At 48.9% G+C, this 24,407-nt stretch overlaps 1 protein-coding gene across 3 annotated transcripts in view; it reads left to right on the top strand.

The window, feature by feature from the left end:
• The first annotated feature begins 40 nt into the window (after positions 1–40).
• The window catches only part of DCTN1 (dynactin subunit 1), a 146,273-nt gene continuing 121,906 nt past the window's right edge, over positions 41–24,407 (top strand). Inside the window, exon 1 of one of the 3 annotated variants that reach the window (XM_073343114.1) lies at positions 41–119. The gene's annotated coding sequence lies outside the window, so the exon portion shown is untranslated. The other 2 variants (XM_073343113.1, XM_073343119.1) reach the window with 2 other exon arrangements.

The following is a 24,407-nucleotide window of genomic DNA, read 5'->3' as shown; positions in this document are numbered from 1 at the left end:
CGTCTCCCTGGCCTCAGCGTCCTACTGCGCCTGCGCGACCCGTTCTGAAGGACCCCTGCGGGCTGCCCGTGGCAATGCCTGACCGGAAAGTTCCGCACTGAGGAGCCCGGCGAGTGTGGGTGCGTCAGGCGGCGCGATCGCCACCCCGCGGGCGGGAGCTGGGCTGGGCAGGGCGCGCGGAGCCGGGGGCCGGAGCCGAGGGTGAGCAGCCCAGGGGCGGCCGGGCAGCAGGTACCGACCCCACCCCCCGCCGGGGCACCGGACAGGGCCCCCGCTGTGCGGGTGGGGGCGGGGCGGGGCTCCCCTCCCTGTGGGGCCGGGGCGATGGGGGGGGGCTCCCATCTGTGAGGGGAAGCCCCCCCCGGGGAATGGGGGTGGGGTGGCCCCTGGGGGGGTGGGGCCAGTGTGGGTATATGGGGGGGCTCCCATCTGCGAGGGTTGGCGCTGGGGTGGGGCAGCCCCCCCCGGGGAATGGGGGTGGGGCCAGTGTGGGTATATGGGGGGGCTCCCATCTGCGAGGGTTGGCGCTGGGGTGGGGCAGCCCCCCTTGGGGAATGGGGGTGGGGTGGCCCCTGCGGGGGTGGGGCCAGTGTGGTGATATGGGGGGGCTCCCATCTGCGAGGGTTGGCGCTGGGGTGGGGCAGCCCCCCGGGGAATGGGGGTGGGGCGGCCCCTGGGGGGTGGGGCCAGTGTGGGTATATGGGGGGGCTCCCGTCTGCGAGGGTTGGCGCTGGGGTGGGGCAGCCCCCCGGGGAATGGGGGTGGGGCCAGTGTGGGTATATGGGGGGGCTCCCATCTGCGAGGGTTGGCGCTGGGGTGGGGTGGCCCCTGGGGGGTGGGGCCAGTGTGGGTATATGGGGGGGCTCCCGTCTGCGAGGGTTGGCGCTGGGGTGGGGCAGCCCCCCCCGGGGAATGGGGGTGGGGCCAGTGTGGGTATATGGGGGGGCTCCCATCTGCGAGGGTTGGCGCTGGGGTGGGGCAGCCCCCTCCTGGGGAATGGGGGTGGGGTGGCCCCTGGGGGGGTGGGGCCAGTGTGGGTATATGGGGGGGCTCCCATCTGCGAGGGTTGGCGCTGGGGTGGGGCAGCCCCCCGGGGAATGGGGGTGGGGCCAGTGTGGGTATATGGGGGGGCTCCCATCTGCGAGGGTTGGCGCTGGGGTGGGGCAGCCCCCCTTGGGGAATGGGGGTGGGGTGGCCCCTGCGGGGGTGGGGCCAGTGTGGTGATATGGGGGGGCTCCCATCTGCGAGGGTTGGCGCTGGGGTGGGGTGGCCCCTGGGGGGGTGGGGCCAGTGTGGGTATATGGGGGGGCTCCCGTCTGTGAGGGTTGGCGCTGGGGTGGGGCAGCCCCCCTGGGGAATGGGGGTGGGGTGGCCCCTGGGGGGTGGGGCCAGGGTGGGTATATGGGGGGGCTCCCATCTGCGAGGGTTGGCGCTGGGGTGGGGTAGCCCCCCTGGGAAATGGGGGTGGGGCCAGTGTGGGTATGTGGGGGGGCTCCTGTCTGCGAGGGTTGGCGCTGGGGTGGGGCAGCCTCATTCTCCCGCCCCGGGTTGATGCCAGGGCGGGGCACTGCAGAAGTTTTGCTTGGCAGCCAGTTTCCTGTTGGCTGCTGATGTGGCCCTTGCAGACAGGACCTGACCTTTTGTCTGGAGGTTTAGTGTTAATATCGCGGTAGTGCCTGGTTGGGCTCTGGCCCTGGCAGCCTGGGAGCTGCACAAACACAGGGAGGAGGTGGGTTCCCGTCCCTGCCCCAAAGAACTCCCGCTCTAAGGATTTGTTTTATGTAATGTAAAGAGATCAAATGCCAAGGAAATGAGCGACACTTAGCATTGCTCGGGTATCCAGCTCACCCTGGCATTTCTGCGGGAAGGGAGCACCGTAACCCAGCAGCCATTCTCTTTGCCTCTCTGTGGTGGTGAAGCCTAATCCAGCTCTCTCAAAATCAACAAGACTGTGTGGCCATAATATACTTCAAGAAAAGAGTGAGGCTGAATCGCTCAGTGCTTTGGCAGCTGTTCTCATTCTTAATCGGGTTCTTGTATGGTGGGGCAGCAGCACAGAAACCAGGAATTTTGCTAATGTTTTACTGTAAATTTAAAAAAAAAAATCCCCTTTCTTTAGGAGGGATGTACTTAGCCTCTAGATAGTGCTCATTGGAGTGCTGTGTAAACATTAATAGAGCCTTGCATTTCCCCTATGAGGTAGGTAGGTGGCAGAATTCCCATTTTATAGACAGGAAACCTCAGGCACAAAGAAGTGAAATAATTTCCCCATAATGAGTTATCGTCATAGTTGGAATTAGAACTCTAGAGTTTCTGGCTCCTAGCTCTCATCTGAGACCACAACCACTGTGTGGTTAGAAACAGTTCTGCTTAATTTAATCTTTATATTCCCCGTTGATAATGTTGCTAGAGATAATATCATGAAAACAGGTTCTTTGTTAATTCATTTGCTTTCTGCCCTACCTGGAGACCCAAACGTTAGTGGTATTATTTATTAATTTGTAAAGCCCTTTCCACTTGTACCAGTGCTGTCCAGACAGCACTTTGATACAATTCACACACGTACAGCAGTGGCACTGTTAGAGGGATGTGGAAAGGTGTCATAGTTTAGGAAGAGAAGTGCTAGTACAAATGTCAATGAATGAACTATTTCCACAATCTGTTACTGTGGAAATTATTGTTACCAAGCAGGTGACCTATTTGTGGAACAAAGATTCTGTTTTTATGTAGCTGTTCCCATCAGCAAACTTAAAAACAAATGAGAGCATATCCAGAAAGGCCAAATACCCCCCAAAAGAAAAGGAGTACTAGTGGCACCTTAGAGACTAACCAATTTATTTGCACATGAGCTCAATAAAGAGAATGCATCCGATGAAGTGGGCTGTAGCTCATGGAAGCTCATGCTCAAATAAATTGGTTAGTCTCTAAGGTGCCACTAGTACTCCTTTTCTTTTTGCGAATACAGACTAACACGGCTGTTACTCCAAAATACCCCCAGAGACTCTTACAGAGCAGGATTATTCTTAAACATAATGACACCTGCATAGAACTTTTTAAAAAATGCAGGTTTTTTCAGCTTAACTCAGACGCTGCTTGTTCCTACAATTTTTTAAAATTTCAGTGTAATTCACCTTTTTCCTTGGTGGGATGCTTGCAACCTTCAACCCATCTAAGGCATGGAAGCAGGTTTTGTTTTGCTGACTGTAGTTACATATTCTTTCAACATCTTGCATTTGATGATCAAGAACTCTGCAGAGTGTAATAAAATCACAAAAAAGCAAAATCATTATGGATTGCCCACATAAACCCAAATCTGACTTCTACTAAAAGTATCCCAATTCATTTCACATTTATAACTCTTATAACATCTTCAGAATTCTTTAAACAACAAACAGATTAAAGTTTAAAATGCCTCTGTGAAACATGTATAAAACACTTTTCCGACCCAGGTGTTGATTTAGAAAGCTTTGTTTTAGTGGTTTTGGGGTACTCTGTTATGGTTACAATGTTCTAAAACTACAGATTTGCCTGCCTCCTGGTTTGAAACTTTTCTATGGGACAAAACACAAGATAATCCAAAACACAAATCCTTGGCCCCACATCTTTGTTAGCATAAGTTAACGTTTATGTGTAGTCTAGACTTCCATCTGAAAGCACGTTCATAAGGAGGGAAAGCTTTAAAAGTATGCTTTTTTTATGGGGTAAGCCTTCTTGGGGGCATATGTTGTGGGGGCAGAAGTTGAGGTGCTGATCATTTGCTGCAGGGAAAATGTCAAATTTTGAGGGCAGTAGCAAATCTGAGCCCTGGATAATGTCCCATCCGTACAAGTGGATATGTGCTTGTTGAGGCACAAATGCAAATCCCTGCTTTCTTATTGGCTACTGGTGTATAGTCCTTGAGAAAGACTTCTACAGTTATGGGTCAGTAACTGGACAGCAGCTTACTCCTCTGATTGGCTGAGAACTCTGCCAGTCAGATGTCCCCTAAGGCACAGGTTGAAGCTCTAGTTAGCCAATGGCATTGATTCCTCAACCCTGTGCATTTTTCTAAATAGATCTGCTCTGTGCCAGACACTACTGTTCCTTGGGCACAAGAACAAAATACAACACAACGCACAGTCAATCCGTGGAACCTGTTGCCAGGGGATGTTGTGAAGGTCAAAACTATAATGGGGTTCAGAAGAGAATTAGATAAGTTCATGGAGGATAGGTCCATCAATAGCTGTTAGCTAATGTGGTCAGGGATTCAACCCTGTGCTCTGAGTGTCCCTAGGCTCAGATTGCCAGAAGTTGGGAGTGGACGACTGGGGATGGATCACTCAATAATTGCCCTGTTCTGTTCATTCCCTCTGAAGCCCCTGGCACTGGCCACTGTCGGAAGACGGGATACTGGGCTAGATGGACCATTGGTCCGATGCAGTGTGGCCATTCTTATGTTCTTAAGTAGGTGTCTGAAAGCGGGGTCTTTGATTAGCTCTGTAATTTAGTGTTAGTGTTGACATTTGGGCATTGGGTAAATACAGCAGTGCTTGTTGAGACACTGTTATTCATTGTTACTGTCCAGTGTGTTTACTTCTGTGCTCAATGTAAGCTGTCATCTTGAAAAGACTTGATAAACGTGAACCTCCACATGAGGTATTTGAGTAGAAGCTGGTATTTTGTAACTCCTTTCACACATAACAAGGTAGATGTTGCTGGTGCAGTCACACTGTGAGCAGCTTTTCTGCACTCAGTAGTACCTCACCCCAGTACTGAGCGTGAGAATGTCCCCTTACCCTCTAGCTTCCACATGAAAAGACACTGGCAATGAGGAGAGGGGACCCTGGTGTAATGCTGGTCTGAAGGATGACACCTCTTAACAGTGCAGTAGCTGGGGATGGCCCCTTGCTCTGGTGACATTGCTGGATGTTTGCCCAGGGCCTAGTGGCATCTCTATCAGAGATGAGGGATGGAGGCAGTAAGACAGCAGGCCTTCTGTGCTACTAACTCAGTGAAATGTGTGGAAGGAAAGGAATGTTTCTTCCCTCCCGTCCACCCCTGTGCTCCAATAGAGAGAGAGCGTGCCCTTCCATGAGAGTCACAAACAAGCAGCCCTGAAGAGTGAGACTTGTTAAATGCAGTGGTTCTTCAGCAGGAACTTGGAGTGGTATAAACTACCAGGATCTGCAATAGCAGATCTTTACGGGAGGCTGATAGTGGCAGGCTCTCTTCTTTCCTGTGTGTCTGTGCAGTGCCCATCACAATGGGGCCCTGACTCTGACTGGGCCTTTGAGGTGCTACTACAGATATGACATAACACGAAGAGGGAAGGAGCCTCTGACTACTACCAAGTCTGTGGTGGCCTGCTCTCTCTCCTCCACCCTCTAGACCTTTCTTGTTTGTGCTCTTCCTTAATAGAGCTTGCTTCCATGGATTCCTTCCCTCAAAGCACACAGCTGAGAGGCCTGACTGCCTCCTACGCCCTTCTTACTTCCTACCTCTCTGAGATACCTATGCACACCCTCTTCACCCTCTTGCACTTCTCTTGAGAGAGTCAGCCTCTGTAACCAATTCTTCCCAAAGACCTTTAATGGATGAGTCGGAGAGTAGAGAGCTCCCCTCAGCTTGCTTCGTTGTCAGATGGATCGTTTTGTCGCGGCAAAAAACCGACCCTAATTTCTGAATTGAAAACTCTGCCTGATGGTGCTTGTGTCTTGACATCAAAGAGAAATGACTAATAATCCCCAGTTAACTTTCATACTGCAGTTGTGTTGCTTAAATGCCTTTACAGACCTTAAGTCTCATGATTACAAATTAAATCTTTCCTCCAGATGGCTCTGATGGCAAGAAACAATTTCAATGGGACTCACTCCAGACTGAATCAGGACATTTCATAATTACAGTAAGCCACAAAAGGATGTCGGCCTAGATGGTGCCCCTGATTGAATGGTTGCATTCTAGAACACTGCGCTGACTCCAAAGAGAAACTCTCCGTAGAGTGCTCTTTTTTTTCTCTTTTGTGAGCCGAAATTCACTACTACTTCCAGTTCATTCAGATGCCGCACAGTTTATTCACTGAGCATGTTTGGTGGAGTCCTGTAACATCACATCATTTATTATGTAGGTGGGAGGGACAGTCTCAAACTAGGACATGGGCAATCTGGATTCCGTTTGGCTCTGCCAAAAGCTAACCAGGTGACCTCGGGCAAGTCATTTGTCACTCTGTACCTCAATTCCCCTGACTTCAGATAGCGTCAAGAATATTGACGCACTTCACACACGTTTGGGGAAGATTCATTGCTAAATGAAATGCAAAGCACTTTAAGATCCTCTGCTGGAAAGGTCGAGCAGCGCCAAGTATAACTGGTTATTAGGAGGGAGGTCTCTGGAACTGTTGGTTTGGACCTCCATTTGTGAGATGTCTGATGCAGCATAAAGACCCAAATCCTCATTGGGACCTTTGGGCCCTGAATTACAGGGGTTTCTGCATTTACCCTCAGAGGGCTTGGGAGTTCTGAATTAAACCCATTTTAAAGAATAATATATGACAAAATGCGTCAGAATAGAAATAATGTAGAAAATACATGAGGATTATGATATACTCAGATATAAAATTAACCTTTAGCCACATCTCCCCTTCAGAATCCTGATGAATGTTCTTCTCCATCTGTCTGTCTGGATTGTTAAATGATTTGCATGTATGTGTTAATGCTACAGTGTGGGTGATTTCTTCTAGAGTTATATTGCTTCTCTTCCTAGGTACCTTTATAAATGAGCCTTAATTTCAGTTTTTCAGTATTCTGAAGATAAAGAATAATGTTGCGTGTCAGAAAACCAGCAATGAGATGAGTTGAATTAAAAATGTGTATTAATCATTCAGAGAGCAGAGGAAAATGACAGGAGTGCGGCTAATAGGTAAAACGCAATTATGTTTTGTCAGCAGTATCGTTTAAATCCAAATAAGGAAGGAACAATGAAAACATTTGTTTTGGTTGCTTTAAATCTTTGAGTTATAAGAGCAGAGTAGGCATATTTTAAAAAGGGCTTTCCCTTGATACAGTTAGAAACAATGAAGGTTAAAGGATATGTACAGTGTATAGATGGTTAAAGGCCAGAGTTATTAATGACTATGGAAAGGTGTTCAGCTGTGAAATAATGGGTGAGCTGTTTTGATGGAGATGATCTTGAGCTGAAATTGACTAACCTCCTCCTGTTACCAGACAGATGTAGCTTGGATGCAGCATCCTGTGTTCCTCAGTGTGTTGCTATGGTTACCTTTTCAATGAGGTGCTTCTGATGTATTGATTGTAATCTTGATCGCTTCAGTTTTAGCTAAACAGAAAAACTTTGAATGGGTGACATAAGGAATATAAAACAAAAATAACAATCTCATTGTCCTTCAGTGCTTGCAGACTGGCTTTGTTGTAACTGCTGCTCCGGCTAGTGCTGAAGTTGTGAAATGGTGCAGTTTTTCAGAGCGCAGACTCGCAGCACTCACCATCTGCAGGGTCCTAGTGCCAAATGGATCAATTCTCACAGTAAAGATGGAAACTCAGTCTTGTTTTGCGAATCGCTTTTCACACCAATGTCTCGCTGCGAGACTCCAAGCTACTGAAAGGTCAGCAAGAGGTTTGATAAGTGCTGAAGCTATTTCAAGGGACCCCAATAGCATGTTAAGTGTAACATAGCCAGACAGAATTTTGCTGTTTGTTAATAAATTATGTTGACGCTTGTGGAGTTTCTTAAACTTTTTGCTCAGTTCAGTTGATCAAATTATCAGGTTGTTCTTATAAAGTGCTAGCTGCTCTCTCCAGTGGACTTCCCATGTCCTGTGACATTTTAAGGTTTGTTTTTTAGTTAAAAAGCTTTGGCTTTGTTGTTGATATTTAGGGTAATATCTATGGCACTCTTCACTAGCATATGGGCACCTCCACTAGATTGTTACTGTAGTTGCTACGGGGATGTTCTATGACTGCGAATGTGGGGAAGTGCCTGAGAGGCGCTCACTCGCCATTTAAAGTGTAGTCTGTGTTACGAAAAACATCAGAACCTCTGCGTTGCTGAGTTTATCCTGGCAGTTCCCTTGTGAGCTGGGGTGCATAACATCCCCACTCTGCACCAGGGGAACAAAGGACTGAATGAGTCTGTGGCCGAGCTAGGAACAGACCCCACGTGTCCACTGCCTTACTTACAAGACCAGCCGTACTCTCACATGAGCTAGTTTGTGATGGTCCAGTACTGACAACTCGCAGCTATAGCACTGGTGGAAAAATCCCATTGGACATGGGTCTAGCTTGGTGACCTCACTCCCCAGGAAGGCAGGGCTGGTGAGGTACGGTAGCTTGCCCCTCATCTAAGGGGAGGATTCTGCCGCTGCTTGCCGGTGAACTGAGGAGCACGCATGTCTATTCCCTTGTCAGTGCAGGATGATTCCCTACAATATGTTTCTCTTATCAGCTTTTTCTCAGGTGCTTGTTGCTGTGATAGTCGACTGTTCTATTTAGTACTCCATTAAAAGACACCTGGCTAGATCCTGCTTCAGAAGTTAACTTCTTGACTCAAGGGAAACTCAGAGTGAAAATTCAAGACTCATATCAAGACCATTGGACTTCAGTGTGCATAGCAAGTCTGGCCAAAAATAATCTCCCTAGCTGGTAGAACTATGGCTTTTGCCATCTACTCCTTTGTTAGAAAGGTACAGAAGCTGTCAGTCATGTAGCAGGACTCCTGTTTGAACAGATTAAAGCAAGTCATGGTAGAAAACTCACCCAAAGTCAAACACAGATGACCTCATTACTTGTGTTCTGCCTTGAGTTTATATAATTTAGTCGTGAATGCTAATGTAAACCTATGTAGTAAATACATATTTTGACTTGGCTTTTAAGGATCATGGAAAAATATACCATAAAATACAAAATATTTGTATATTTCATACTTCGTACCAAGCTCCCCATAAATATCTGCAAAGCAACTATGCTAGCCTCCAGATCTCACCTTAAAACTCACCTCTGCCACGATGCCTGCAAAACGCAAGACAGTTAGCGTGCTGCTGACTGCTGCTTATTATACTTACCGTCTCACTGTTACCTTGTGGCCCCCCCAGTCTGTATCCACCTGCTGTCTCTGATTTTATACTTGGATTGCAAGAAACCAGGGCTGGCTAGCTCAAGCACCTACACTGGTCATGGAACAAGGCAGACTCTTTAGTGGCTGTGATCCAGCCATTTAGGACTCCATAGGTCAAAACAAACCTCTTTGGGAATGTCTGTACGGCGGTCACTGGGTGGGATTGTAGCATGGGTAGACATGCTTGAGCTAGCATTAATCTAGTTAGCTTAGGTATTGGAGTAGTGAAAGCATGGCAGCTTGAGAGTCAGCCTGGGCTGTACCAGCCCGGATGGACCACTGGGTGATGAGGCAGCTAGCCCGCACTGGCATGCGTGGTGCTGTGGCTTTGCTGCTCTGGTTCCTGTGCTAGCTCAGCTTTGTCTACATGAACTGCGGTCTCGCCCTGTGGTTGCAGTGTAGACCTATCCAGGGACTCCATCCTAAAGCCAATTGGGAGTTGGTGCGAACTACAGAGCAGCACCCGTGCAATGGGCGCTCTCTATGAAGCACTGCTTAAATGTGTAGCATTGTTCGGCAATAATTTTAGTTTCCAGCTGGTCCCTGTGCGAAGCACACTACAGCATTACTGTCTTGGAGTGACACAGGCAGAGAGAGCTGTGGCAGTCTCAACATCGGAAAGAAAAGGCCGTACGTGTCTGAGGTTCAAAAGGCGGGAGGAGTGCACCAAATCCCTGTAGACACCCCTCCTTCAAAGGGCTGGGGAAAGTAGAACAGGGACCCCTAGTGTTGTAGCCAGCCCTTGGGAGCAGCAAGGACTCTTAATACCGTTGTATGCCTTGGGCAGGCCACTGATATCAGCAGACTGCTGTATACAATCTGAGTCTGGATGTTATTGTCTGACTTCCCCCCCACTCTCTCCATCTCAATACCTCCTCTACCAGCTTTGCTCTCCCTGCTCCTTTCTCCCTTCCCCCTTCCTTCCTTTTTTCCCACTGCTTCCTTGTTCCTACATACTCCTGCTAATGCCCAATACCTGGCTCCATAATAAAATTTAAAAAAAGTAAGTTAATAAATGTTTTAAAATGCTGGAGCTAACATACCGTGGGCCAAAGATCACCCACATCAGCCCCACCATCAGGGGCTCGTTCACCTGCACATCTACCAATGTGATATATGCTACCATGTGCCAGCAATGCCCCTCTGCCATGTACATTGGCCAAACCGGACCGTCTCTACGCAAAAGAATAAATGGACACATCTGACATCAGGAATCATAACATTCAAAAACCAGTGGGAGAACACGTCAATCTTTCTGATCACTCAATAACAGACCTAAAAGTGGCAATTCTTCATCAAAAAAACTTCAAAACCAGACTCCAATGTGAAGCTGCAGAACTGGAATTAATTTGCAAACTGGACGCCATCAGATTAGGCCTGAATAAAGGCTGGGGAGTGATTGGGTCATTACAAAACCTAAACCTAATTTTCCCCAATACTGATTTCCTCCTACTGTTACTCACACCTTCTTGTCAACTGTCTGAAATGGGCCACTCTCATTACCACTTCAGAAGTTATTTTTCCTCCCTTGGTATCCTGCTCTCAATTGAATTGTCTCGTTAGACTGACCTCCTGCTTGGTAAGGCAACTCACATCTTTTCATGTATTTATACCAGTTCCTGTATTTTCCACTTCATGCATCTGATGAAGTGGGTTCTAGCCCACGAAAGCTTATGACGAAATAAATGTTAGTCTCTAAGGTGCCACAAGGACTCCTTGTTATTATTCCTGCTCACTTTGCGTGTATGCTAGTCTCCCTTTTTCTTCCATTTGTCTCCATTGTGTCTAGTTAGGTTGTAAGTTTTTTGGAGCAGGGACTGTGTCTTCCTAAGGGTTTGTTGGGTACCTAGCAAACCCTGATTGGGGCTGTTGTGCAGGACACCTATATAAACAAGTTTCGTGGCCACCACAGCTACAGTTATGAACTATAGGTTTGACTCTGACACTTTCCTTAGTGATCTGAGCCAAGTTGTTCCAGATCCTTGCAGACTGCTCAGTAGCAGTGGACTGTCTTAATCATCTGTGGGAGGGCTCAGGTCTCTTAGGTAAGGAGATTGTTCATCTCAGCTAGAGGTGGTCTCTGTTTGCCTATTGCAGGGGTAGTATACTTGCAGTGACCAGCCTGAGTTGAAGCGAGTGAGGGTCCCTTATGTACGTGTTACAAGCATTTCCCAGTAGCCTTCCCCCTCCAGAGTATTTCACTGCAGGGGGGATAGGTGCCAGCAGTGGACAGTACACCGCTAAAAATAGGAGTGTAGATGTGGGAGGCACTGCTTGGGCATGTAGAGAACTGTGTAGGTATATTCCACAGGGTTCAGGCATGTAGAGGATGTGTGCCGCGCTAGTCGAGTCTGCGCTCCTAAACCATGTCTCCCTGTCTACCCAGCTGTTAATACCTGCGCTAGCTAGGTCTGCAGTGTCTGTACTCTACGTCCCACCGAAAGGGGAGATGCACCTGCATACAGATAGGGTGCTTCCGCAATGGAGTGGCCTCTGGCAGTTGTTTTGCCATAGCCACCTGTCGAACGTTTTGTTGCGTCTGCCTGGACAGTGTAACTGGTTAACATTTACTTATGGCCGTCTTTCTGCGTCCCTAGGAAACCTCTGTTCCTGGCAGCTGCTTTTCTCTCTTTCTCAAGGTGCTCAGTGTGGCAAGACAGGACAGTGTTGCTTATTAGCCAGCAGGCCCAACCAGGCTATGATTCCTGAATTTTCTGTGTTTTCAGACACCTCTGTTCATGTTGCTTTTCTGCTTGTATTTCCCTCTTTCCTACAAGGAACAGAATCCTCTCCATGCTGATCCAGTTTTTCCTCCATGTAGCACTTGGGCTGTTGGGCTGGTGTGTGTGAGAGAGAGAGAGAGAAAAAAATATTAAAGTTTGGAATCTCTCAAGCCTCCGGTCTTGAGACACATGCCTTTAAGTGGCAAAGACTTTCCATAAGCATGGGACACAGATGGCTCTGTTCTCATTCTTGACCTATTTCAATAGCTGTGGAGTTTTTTCTCTTTGTGGCAGGATTTCAAGGGATTTTGTTGAAGGCTCATTTGGCAGCCATCACTGCTGCTCACGTTCTAGTCATTTTGTGGTGTCACTGGTTTAAGAGGCTCTGTCCCAGAGGAGGCGGAACTTGGTGCTTCTCAGGTTCCAGTCCTAGAACTCTAGAAATGAGAAGCGAGTGCCCTCTTCGGTTCTGTGTAGTCTGTCCTACTAGGTGCAAGGCAGAAGTGCTCTCTTCAATGACCCAGAGGGCAAGGCCTCCACCGCTTCCTTTGGAAGATGGTATCTTTCAGGTTTTGTTTTTAGATTTTGGGGATTTAAAAATGGGGTGAAAATAGCAAATTTGGCGTTAGCTGTTTTTGTTTTTCAAATAAGACACTTTCCTCCCAGGTTTTATATAAATATTTTCAGCTTCTATGTGATGTTATCAAGGTCCCCGAGTAGCTATTAAAATGCATGATATACTAGGAACTATGCGTGCCTCCTATAAAACAGAAAGGAATGACCTGCCAACACTACGTGTAGATGGCAGTGACATTGAATAGGTGAATAGTTTTATCTGTTTGGGTAGTCGGTTGGCACCAGGAGGTTCTATGTCAAAAGTCATATGTTGGAGCAGTCTTGCATCACGGACATTGGATCTTCAAAGGCCTCTGTTTGGGCAGCGGGATGTCTGTGTGATAACTAAGAGCCGAGTGTTCAACTCGGTAGTGGTGATAACTCTTATTATATGGAGCAGAAACATGGCAATCAAAAGCAGCCGAGGAGCGGAAACCAAACAGTTGTCCGTATCGAAAGTTCCAATGTATTCTTAACAGTGTGGTCTGATGTTTTTTTTTGCCACAAATGTGGAGATATTTAGATGATCCCGGCAAGGTGCAGTCTTGCAGCAGTTGAAAAGAAGACGACTGCAGTAGTGGGGTCATGTCCAACGTGCAGAAGAATGCATGCTTTTGCAGAAGGTTTATAGAGCTCAGGTTGAAGGAAGAGGAGCAACAAGGCCAACTGTGAATGAGGTTAGAAGATGCAATTTTGAGGGATTGAAGAAATCCAAATCCTCCATGCTGACTCTTGCTGAAAGAAGATGACTTGCAAGGGACTATTCAAGATGGAAATCCATTTTACGTGCCACTATAGCTACATGATAGCCATATGAATCTGCCGCTGCTGTTGCTATGAGTGGAAATGCATCATCAGTTGGACAGTACTGTCACTGACCATGTGTACTGTGCTGGTGAGAGTGGAACTGTGTGGGCTTGGCGAGGGCCTCCACACCAGCACTGTCCGCAGGCATTCAAGTGGCCTGGTGAAGGTGTAGGCCAGGGGGTCGGCAATCTGTGGCATGCGTGCCAATTTTTAATGGCATGCTGCTGACCCCAGCAGACAGCAGCATGCCATTAAAAAATCCTGCCTGGCCCGGCCCACTCTTTTCCACCCCCCTGCCCACCACTCTCTTCTTGCAGGGCAGGCAAGCTTCCCCCTCCCCCGGCCTCTTTCCCCAGCATGCTGGGTTCCTGCCCTCCTTTTCTCCGTCCCTGCCGCCGACCAGCTGACAGCCCTTGCTACGGAGGGGGAGAGGGAAAAGCGGAGCCACAGTGCGTGCTCTGCTCCGGGGACCATGGGGAAGGGGCATATCCCCTCCAGCCCCCTGCCATGAGCCGCTCAGGGCAGGGGGCTGGGAGCACCCCCACGACCCCAGCCCACACCCCCAGCCCTCTGCCCTGACCCCTCCTCTCACACACACCAGCCCCACGCCCTGACCCCTGCACTCCCCCACACCCTATGCCCTGACTCTTGCACCCCCCACACCCTGACCCTGAGCACCAAACGGGAGCTCCTGCATGCACACACCCACATTCCCACCTGCACCCCTTGCACCAAATGGGAGCTGCCCAGGTAATCACTCCACACCCAAACCTCCTGCCCCAACCCTGAGCCCCCTCCCTCATTCTAGCTCCTGGCCAGACCCTGCACCCCAACCCCCAGCCTGCTCCTTCACCCCCCAGCCCTGTTCTCAGCACACTCCCACCCTCATCTCAGTGCAGAGAGAGGAAGAGACTGGTTAGAATCAGGGAGAAGGTATTAGACCTGGGGTTCCGTTCACCTAGGCCGGCAGCGGGCTGAGCAGCGCCTGTGGCTGGGACCCTGGCTGGCAACGGGCCGGCAGCCAGAACCCCAGACCGGCAGCGGGCTGAGCTGGGCTGGCAACCGGGACCCTGGCTGAGCGGGGCCGGTGGACGGAACCCCAGACCGGCAGTGGGCTGAGTGGCAGCAGGCTGAGCTGCTCAGCCCACTGCTGGTCTGGGGTCCCGGCTGCTGGCCTTGCTCAGCCCACTGCTGGTCTGGGGTCCCAGCCACGGCCCTGCTCAGCCCGATGCCAGCCTAGGTGAACGGAACCCCAGACTGGCAGCGGGCTGAGTGGGTCGGCGGTGTAAGATCAGCATTTTAATTTAATTTTAAATGAAGCTTCTTAAATATTTTGAAAACCTTGTTTACATATGACAATAGTTTAGTTATAGAATATATAGACTTAGAGACCTTCTAAAACCGTTAAAATGTATCACTGGCACGCGAAATTAAAGTGAATAAATGAAGACTCGGCACCCCACTTGTGAAAGGTTGCCAACCCCTGGGGTAGGCCATGTGATTTGCAAGTTGATTGACAGACGACCATTTGAGCAACTGGCTTCTTAATTGGATGATGCTGCAACACCTCAACAAAGTTGGGGGCTGGCTCCATGGGGAAATTAAAAAAGCAAAACAAAACAGCAGGATTTAACCTTATTTTAAATTTTGCTTGAAGGAAGTGTGATGAGTGTGTGTGTATATTTGAGCATTGGCCTGCTAAACCCAGGGTTGTGAGTTCAGTCCTTGAGGGGGCCATTTAGAGATCTGAGGCAAAAAAAATTGGGGATTAGTCCCCATTTGAGCAGGGGGTTGGACTAGATGACCTCCTGAGGTCCCTTCTAACCCTGATATTCTATGATTCTATATTTGTATTTTCTTCTTTCGGGTTTAAATCCAAAGATAGTGCTCCAACTATTCCTCCCTACAGTTGACCTTGTTAATAGAGAAGTGTCTTCCTGATGTTCAGCCTGAGTTTTCCCTTTACATAATTGGATCTCATTACGTCTAGGAATCTAGGCATAAGAGACTCAAATTTATGGAGGTTAGAGAGAGAATCATAGAATATCAGGGTTGGAAGGGACCTCAGGAGGTCATCTAGTCCAACCCCTTGCTCAAAGCAGGACCAATCCCCAATTAAATCATCCCAGCCAGGGCTTTGTCAAGCCTGACCTTAAAAACTTCTCAGGAAGGAGATTCTACCACCTCCCTAGGTAACGCATTCCAGTGTTTCACCACCCTCTTAGTGAAAAAGTTTTTCCTAATATCCAATCTAAACCTCCCCCACTGCAACTTGAGACCATTATTCCTCGTTCTGTCATCTGCTACCATTGAGAACAGTCTAGAGCCATCCTCTTTGGAACCCCCTTTCAGGTAGTTGAAAGCAGCTATCAAATCCCCCCTCATTCTTCTCTTCTGCAGGCTAAACAATCCCAGCTCCCTCAGCCTCTCCTCATAACTCATGTGTTCCAGTCCCCTAATCATTTTTGTTGCCCTTCGCTGGACTCTCTCCAATTTATCCACATCCTTCTTGAAGTGTGGGGCCCAAAACTGGACACAGTACTCCAGATGAGGCCTCACCAATGTCGAATAGAGGGGGACGATCACGTCCCTCGATCTGCTCGCTATGCCCCTACTTATACATCCCAAAATGCCATTGGCCTTCTTGGCAACAAGGGCACACTGCTGACTCATATCCAGCTTCTCGTCCACTGTCACCCCTAGGTCCTTTTCTGCAGAACTGCTGCCTAGCCATTCGGTCCCTAGTCTGTAGCTGTGCATTGGGTTCTTCCGTCCTAAGTGCAGGACCCTGCACTTATCCTTATTGAACCTCATCAGATTCCTTTTGGCCCAATCTTCCAATTGGTCTAGAACCTTCTGTATCCTATCCCTGCCCTCCAGCATATCTACCACTCCTCCCAGTTTAGTATCATCCGCAAATTTGCTGAGAGTGCAATCCACACCATCCTCCAGATCATTTAGGGCGGTTAGGGACTATTTAGAAAAGCTGGACGTGCACAAGTCCATGGGGCCGGACGAGTTGCATCCGAGAGTGCTGAAGGAATTGGCGGCTGTGATTGCAGAGCCACTGGCCATTATCTTTGAAAACTCGTGGCGAACCGGGGAAGTCCCGGATGACTGGAAAAAGGCTAATGTAGTGCCAATCTTTAAAAAAGGGAAGAAGGAAGATCCTGGGAACTACAGGCCAGTCAGCCTCACCTCAGTCCCTGGAAAAATCATGGAGCAGGTCCTCAAGGAATCAATTCTGAAGCACTTGCATGAGAGGAAAGTGATCAGGAACAGCCAGCATGGATTCACCAAGGGAAGGTCATGCCTGACTAATCTAATCGCCTTTTATGATGAGATTACTGGTTCTGTGGATGAAGGGAAAGCAGTGGATGTATTGTTTCTTGACTTTAGCAAAGCTTTTGACACGGTCTCCCATAGTATTCTTGTCAGCAAGTTAAGGAAGTATGGGCTGGATGAATGCACTATAAGGTGGGTAGAAAGCTGGCTAAATTGTAGGGCTCAACGGGTAGTGATCAATGGCTCCATGTCTAGTTGGCAGCCGGTATCAAGTGGAGTGCCCCAAGGGTCGGTACTGGGGCCGGTTTTATTCAATATCTTCATAAATGATCTGGAAGATGGTGTGGATTGCACTCTCAGCAAATTTGCGGATGATATTAAACTGGGAGGAGTGGTAGATACGCTGGAGGGGAGGGATAGGATACAGAAGGACCTAGACCAATTGGAAGATTGGGCCAAAAGGAATCTGATGAGGTTCAATAAGGATAAGTGCAGGGTCCTGCACTTAGGACGGAAGAACCCAATGCACAGCTACAGACTAGGGACCGAATGGCTAGGCAGCAGTTCTGCAGAAAAGGACCTAGGGGTGACAGTGGACGAGAAGCTGGATATGAGTCAGCAGTGTGCCCTTGTTGCCAAGAAGGCCAATGGCATTTTGGGATGTATAAGTAGGGGCATAGCGAGCAGATCGAGGGACGTGATCGTTCCCCTCTATTCGACATTGGTGAGGCCTCATCTGGAGTACTGTGTCCAGTTTTGGGCCCCACACTTCAAGAAGGATGTGGATAAATTGGAGAGAGTCCAGCGAAGGGCAACAAAAATGATTAGGGGACTGGAACACATGAGTTATGAGGAGAGGCTGAGGGAGCTGGGATTGTTTAGCCTGCAGAAGAGAAGAATGAGGGGGGATTTGATAGCTGCTTTCAACTACCTGAAAGGGGGTTCCAAAGAGGATGGCTCTAGACTGTTCTCAATGGTAGCAGATGACAGAACGAGGAGTAATGGTCTCAAGTTGCAGTGGGGGAGGTTTAGATTGGATATTAGGAAAAACTTTTTCACTAAGAGGGTGGTGAAACACTGGAATGCGTTACCTAGGGAGGTGGTAGAATCTCCTTCCTTAGAGGTTTTTAAGGTCAGGCTTGACAAAGCCCTGGCTGGGATGATTTAACTGGGAATTGGTCCTGCTTTGAGCAGGGGGTTGGACTAGATGACCTTCTGGGGTCCCTTCCAACCCTGATATTCTATGATTCTATGATTCTATGATTTATGAAGATATTGAACAAAACCGGCCCCAGGACCGACCCTTGGGGCACTCCACTTGACACCGGCTGCCAACTAGACATGGAGCCATTGATCACTACCCGTTGAGCCCGACAATCTAGCCAACTTTCTACCCACCTTATAGTGCATTCATCCAGCCCATACTTCTTTAACTTGCTGACAGAAGACTAGGCCTCATCTAGTTCTCGCTCAGTGGCCAGCACAGGATTGTTCACTATCGTACACTTTCTAATTTTTTGCTCAGTCTGGCTTTAAGTGTGCTGAGTGACCTAAGAACAGCTATACTGGGTCAGACCAAAGGTCCGTCTAGCCCAGTATTTTGTCTTCTGACAGTGGCTAATGCCAGGTGCCCCAGAGGGAGTGAACAGACCAGCTCTCCTCCTCCTAGAATGTGATTCTACAGTCGGAGCCATTCACTTTCAAGATCGTTTTCCTGATATTTAGCCTAAATGTTATCTTTCTGGATTTTTGTCCCATCCTTTGTAGTTCTGCCCTGTCATACAGCTCTAGATAATTCCTTTCTCTGCTTGGGGTTTACACCCTCAAATATTTGCACACTCTGACCTTCACTTAGTAGTTGTTGTTCAGCCAGACTGCTCTGCCCATATTTAATTCTTCCTCATAGATCCAGCCCACTAGATAGAGGCCCAAAGGGGTTAAGCTGAGGCCATGCAGTAACATCTGTACAGAGCCAGGAATTCGAACCCGGGTCTCCTGACTTAGTCCTGTGCTTTAGCCGCAAGGCCATCCTTGTTCTTAAATTAACATCTTTGTGAATCAGCCTAATTCCTGTGGCAGCTCACTGACTTCCCCACCCAGCTCTGTAGTCTGGGCCGCTCGTTTACCATTACTCTTTGTTACTAGTCTTTGGATCCATTATCAGACTTTGTGACAATACTTATGCTCCGGGCAATTTTGTTAAGCTACCCAGATAAGTCAGCAGTTACAGAATCCTCTGCACAGTGGTGGGGATTACACACTACAGAATCATGCCAGCCATTTCCCTCCCAAGATGGGCAAATTCATTGCCCCTCGCGTCCTGGCGGAGCAGGGACCTGATGCCCCCCTGGTGTGCAGCACGCTACCTTCTAGCATTTCCTGTCCATTGCTGTGGACGCGGGCGGTGCTTCAGAGAGTGAAGAGGAGCTTCTCAGTTCAGTGTTCGATGTGGAGGCAGAGAAAGGGGTTAGCCCTGGGAAGGGAGCCCTGTGTGCTGAGGAAAAGAAACTCCTTACAGGGATGTGAGGAGAGGTAATACTTTAACTTGAGATCCTATTCCCCATTCACAATACTGGAACCTGCCCCCAACGCCTGTCTGTCAAACATGGTGCTGGATGTTTTAAGTTCCTGTACTTCAAAACCCGTATCCCGCCCTCAAGCCCTGTAGTAATAATATTTACCCTTCTTTAGCACCTTCTGCTTGAGGATTGCCAAGTGCTTTATAGGTATTAATATAGCCTCACCAGAGTCCTGTGAGAGTGATTATCTTTAGCCTAGTGCAGCAGTTTTCAACCTTTTTTCATTTGTGGACCCCTAAAAAATTTCAAATGGAGGTGCGAACCCCTTTGGAAATCTAGACATAGTCTGTGGACCCCAGGTTGAAAACCACTGTTCTGTGGTAACGACAGCCTTTCGCAGACCCACTAGAGATTTTTGTGGACACCCCCGTCCCCCTCCAAGGGTCTGAGAGACCACAGGTTGAAAACCACTGTCCTAGTTAACAGGGATCTGAGACATGCAGAGGTGAAGGGATAGCTCAGTGGGTTGAGCATTGGTCTGCTAAACCCAGGGTTTTGAGCTCAATCCTTGAGGGGGCCATTTAGGGATCGGGGGCAACAATTGGGGATTGGTCCTGCTTTGAGCAGGGGGTTGGATTAGATGACCTCCTGAGGTCCCTTCCAACCCTGAGATTCTATGACTGGGGTTGGTCCTGCTTTGAGCAGGGGGTGGGACTAGATGACCTCCTGAGGTCCCTTCCAACCTGAGATTCTATGACTGGGGTTGGTCCTGCTTTGAGCAGGGGGTGGGACTAGATGACCTCCTGAGGTCCCTTCCGACCCAGGTATTCTATGATTCTATGAAGTGACAAGACCAAGGGGAGAGAGCAAATCTGTGGCTGAGTGGGAACACAGCACTCTGGTATTCCCCATTCTCAGCCTTTGCCACAAAGTAATCCTTCTCAGTCTTTGTACCCTCTGAAAGCCTCCTTGAAAGGGCTATAGGTGTTCGCCGTATTATAGCGTGTATGAAAACCAAATGCTCTCAGGAAACGCAAAACGTAGGGTTCCATTAATAGCACTGGCTGGGCTGCATTGCGCTTGCAGAATAGTCTCGATTCTGCTCTCTGCGCCCAATGGCTTAACACGGCGTGCGCAGTGTGGCGGAACTGGTATCGGAGTCCTACTTTTTGTAGTTACTGATTTTTCTGTGTTCAGATTTGCAGTGTTACTGTTGCATTAATTTAGGTATTCCCAGCTAATGTCCCTGAGAGAGAGAGAGGTTTTTTAAAGGGGCAAAGGCAGTTGGAGGGAGAGAAAATAAGAATTCAAATTATAGCATTATGGGAGTTATAAAGCTGTTTAGAAAACTAAACATCTAATAGAAATTTATGTATTATGTTTAATTAAAAGTTTTTTTAATTGTAGTTTTTTTACAACTTGTTCAAATGGTGCCTTCGGCATCTAACCACCTGCAAAATGTAATCTTTTCAGCCATTTTTGAGCTAGGCACCTGCAAAAGTGATTAGTTTAAAATAGGAAAAATGCTTTTTCTCTCTCCACTAATGTAACTCAAACTTTCACAAACCCCAGAAGACAACTCACCCTTTGGACTTGTGACCAAGCATGGAACCTTTCAGCCCAAATGAAAACTTCTCAGTAAATGAAAAATGGGAGGGTTAAAGTGAGAGCTATTTGCAAACTTAACTTCAGATTTTGTGGCAGATAATCTTCTTTACATGCTGTACAAGAGGTGGAGAGTATGCTTGTAAAATTTGCAGGTGAAACAAGCTGAGAGTGTTGCTAGCACTTTGGAGGACAGGATTACAATTCAAGACAACCTTGACAAATTGGAGAACTGGGCTGAAATCAACAAGATGAAATTCAGTAAAGATAAGTGCAAAGTACTAGACTTGGGAAGAACAATCAAATGTACAAATACAAAATAGGGAATAACTGTGTAGGCAGTAGTACAGAATCCCCCAGAATCCCCCCCCCGACCTCCCAGACCCCATCCTCTATCCAACCCCCCCTGCACCCTGTCTCCTGACCGTGCCTCCCCCCGAACCTCCACCCCATCCAACCGCCCCCTGTCCCTGACTGCGTCCTGGGATCTCCTGCCCCTTATTCAGCCCCTGCCCCATTACCAGGCCGCTCAGAGTGGCAGGACAAGCTTTTTGGAAAGCCTGGGAGGTGGGCGGGCGCAAGCCGCACTGCCCGTGGGCGGCATGGCTGCAGGGGGTAGCCTCCCTGGCCGGGAGCTCAGGAGCTGGGCAGGATGGTCCCGCAGGCCGGATGTGGCCCGTGGGCCGAGGTTTGCCCACCTCTGCATTAACAGGAGAGTCATATGTAAAACGTGGGAGGTTTTTGTTCACTCTGCTTGGTACTGGTGAGGCCTCAGCTGGAGTACTGTGCCCAGTTTGGGGTGCCACACTTTAAGAAAGATGTGGAGAAATTGGAGAGAGCAACAAAAATTATAAAGGTTTGGAAAGTACGACCTATGAGGAAATTTTTTTTAAAGAGAAATATTTTGTTTTGAGAAAAGAGGGGGATGGGGGTGTCTTTAAATATGTGAAGGGCTATTATAAAGAGGATGGTGATCAGTTGTTCTCCATGTCACTGAAGGTAGGACAAGAAGCAGTCGACTTAATCTGCACAAAGGGATATTTAGATTAGATAATAAGAAAAACTTTTTGACTCTTAAGGATAGTTAAGTACTGGGACAGATTATCAAGGGAGATTGTGGAACTGTGGGTAGAAAGCTGTCTAGATTGTCGGGCTCAACGGGTAGTGATCAATGGCTCCATGTCTAGTTGGCAGCCGGTATCAAGTGGAGTGCCCCAAGGGTCAGTCCTGGGGCCGGTTTTGTTCAATATCTTCATAAATGATCTGGAGGATGGTGTGGATTGCACTCTCAGCAAATTTGCGGATGATACTAAACTGGGAGGAGTGGTAGATACGCTGGAGGGGAGGGATAGGATACAGAAGGACCTAGACAAATTGGAGGATTGGGCCAAAAGGAATCTGATGAGGTTCAATAAGGATAAGTGCAGGGTCCTGCACTTAGGACGGAAGAACCCAATGCACAGCTACAGACTAGGGACCGAATGGCTAGGCAGCAGTTCTGCGGAAAAGGACCTAGGGGTGACAGTGGACGAGAAGCTGGATATGAGTCAGCAGTGTGCCCTTGTTGCCAAGAAGGCCAATGGCATTTTGGGATGTATAAGTAGGGGCATAGCGAGCAGATCGAGGGACGTGATCGTTCCCCTCTATTCGACATTGGTGAGGCCTCATCTGGAGTACTGTGTCCAGTTTTGGGCCCCACACTTCAAGAAGGATGTGGATAAATTGGAGAGAGTCCAGCGAAGGGCAACAAAAATGATTAGGGGACTGGAACACATGAGTTATGAGGAGAGGCTGAGGGAGCTGGGATTGTTTAGCCTGCAGAAGAGAAGAATGAGGGGGGATTTGATAGCTGCTTTCAATTACCTGAAAGGGGGTTCCAAAGAGGATGGCTCTAGACTGTTCTCAATGGTAGCAGATGACCGAACGAGGAGTAATGGTCTCAAGTTGCAGTGGGGGAGGTTTAGATTGGATATTAGGAAAAACTTTTTCACTAAGAGGGTGGTGAAACACTGGAATGCGTTACCTAGGGAGGTGGTGGAATCTCCTTCCTTAGAGGTTTTTAAGGTCAGGCGTGACAAAGCCCTGGCTGGGATGATTTAACTGGGAATTGGTCCTGCTTCGAGCAGGGGGTCGGACTAGATGACCTTCTGGGGTCCCTTCCAACCCTGATATTCTATGAACTGTGGAGTTGGAGGTTTTTAAAAACAGGTGAGACAAACATCTGTCAGGGATGATTTAGGGATACTTGGTCCTGCCTCAGTGCAGTGGGGTGGACATGACCTGTCAGGGTCCCTTCCAGTTCTACATTTCTATAATTAGTATTTTCCTAGAGCCTGTTGGCCCAAGTAGTCCATGTCCTGGCCAAGGAAGGATTCAGACTTCCTCCTTTTGATTTTTCTTTTCTGTAGTAGGCAGTGTATAAAACCAGCCGCACGTACTTAAAACTCTTAGCTACCATCAGGAGCTGAGGGGTGAGAATTTAACAATGCAGATGTGCTGTGTTATGAGAGCGGGAGTGGGTTTGGACAGATTTGGGAATATGAATGGGATAAAGTTGAGGTAGAGTTTAGTGCAAGGTTGAGTTGCATCTGCCGAGTCCGTGCTGAACACAGGGGAAGCTAGGGTCCTAGAGTCTATTTCAAAGACTGCAGTGTGTGTGGGGGTAGGGCAGAGGTGGGCAAACTGCGGCCAATGGGCCACATCCAGCTCGCGGGACCCTCCTGTCCAGCTATTGAGCTCCCGGCTGGGGAGGCTAGCCCCCGGCCCCTCTCTTGCTGTCCCCCCTTCCCTGCAGCCTCAGCTCACCGTGCCACCAGCGCTCTGGGTGGCAGGGCTGCGAGCTCCAGCCGGGCAACGCAGCTGCGAGAGCTGCCTGCCTGCCCCAGTGCTCTAGGCTGCTTGGCGGCGTGGCTGCCAGTCCTGGTGCTCTGAGCAGCATGGTAGGGGGGTGGGGAGTGGTGGGGTTGGATAAGGGGCAGGGGGCAGTTGGATAGGTGTGGGATTCCTAGGGAGCCTGTCAAGGGGCGGGGGTGTGGATAGGGTACAGGGAGTGGAGGGGTTGGATGGGGGTGGGGTCCTGGGGGGGGCAGTTGGGGCGGGGGGTCCCGGTAGGGAGCGGACAGGGGACAAGGAGCAGGGGGGTTGGATGGGTCGGAGGTTCTGAGGGGGGCAGTCAGGGGGTGGGAAGTGGGAGGGGGCGGATAGGGGGGCGGGAGCCAGGCTGTTCGGGGAGGCACAGCCTTCCCTACCCGACCCTCCATACAGTTTCGGAACTCCGATGTGGCCCTCAGGCCAAAAAGTTTGCCCACCCTTGGGGTGGGGGTAAGAACTGGAAGATGATCACTAGTGCAGCTGTGATGTCCTGAAATAATGAAGAAAAGCAGAGTGGAACACACTGGGAACCCCAGCTTTGCCAAAACCTGGTGTCAGGCATGTCCCCTCCTCCCCAGCCCCCCATGCTGTTTCACAGGCAGCAATTAATGCTGTAGGCAGCCCTGAAGAGAGCGGCTGATGACTTTAATTAGACATCTATTCAGATCAGCCATAGGAAGAGCAATTATTGATTTAAAAATGCCCCATGATTAACTGTTTGGTCTCCATACCTGTGCTTCTGTCCCACCTAGGTTGCAGCATGGCTGTTTTTTAAGAATGTTGTTAAGTCCTGCAGTAAAGTGTAATAATAACTCTGGCTGGGAAGGGAGGAGCAGAAAAGAACAACTGAAAATACCTGTTTTTGAGTAAAATTCAC

This window comes from Lepidochelys kempii, chromosome 4, assembly GCF_965140265.1.
Source record: "Lepidochelys kempii isolate rLepKem1 chromosome 4, rLepKem1.hap2, whole genome shotgun sequence".
Taxonomy (NCBI): domain Eukaryota; kingdom Metazoa; phylum Chordata; order Testudines; family Cheloniidae; genus Lepidochelys; species Lepidochelys kempii.
The sequence above is the reverse complement of the archived record's forward strand: the minus strand, read 5'-3'. Positions and strand labels throughout refer to the sequence as shown.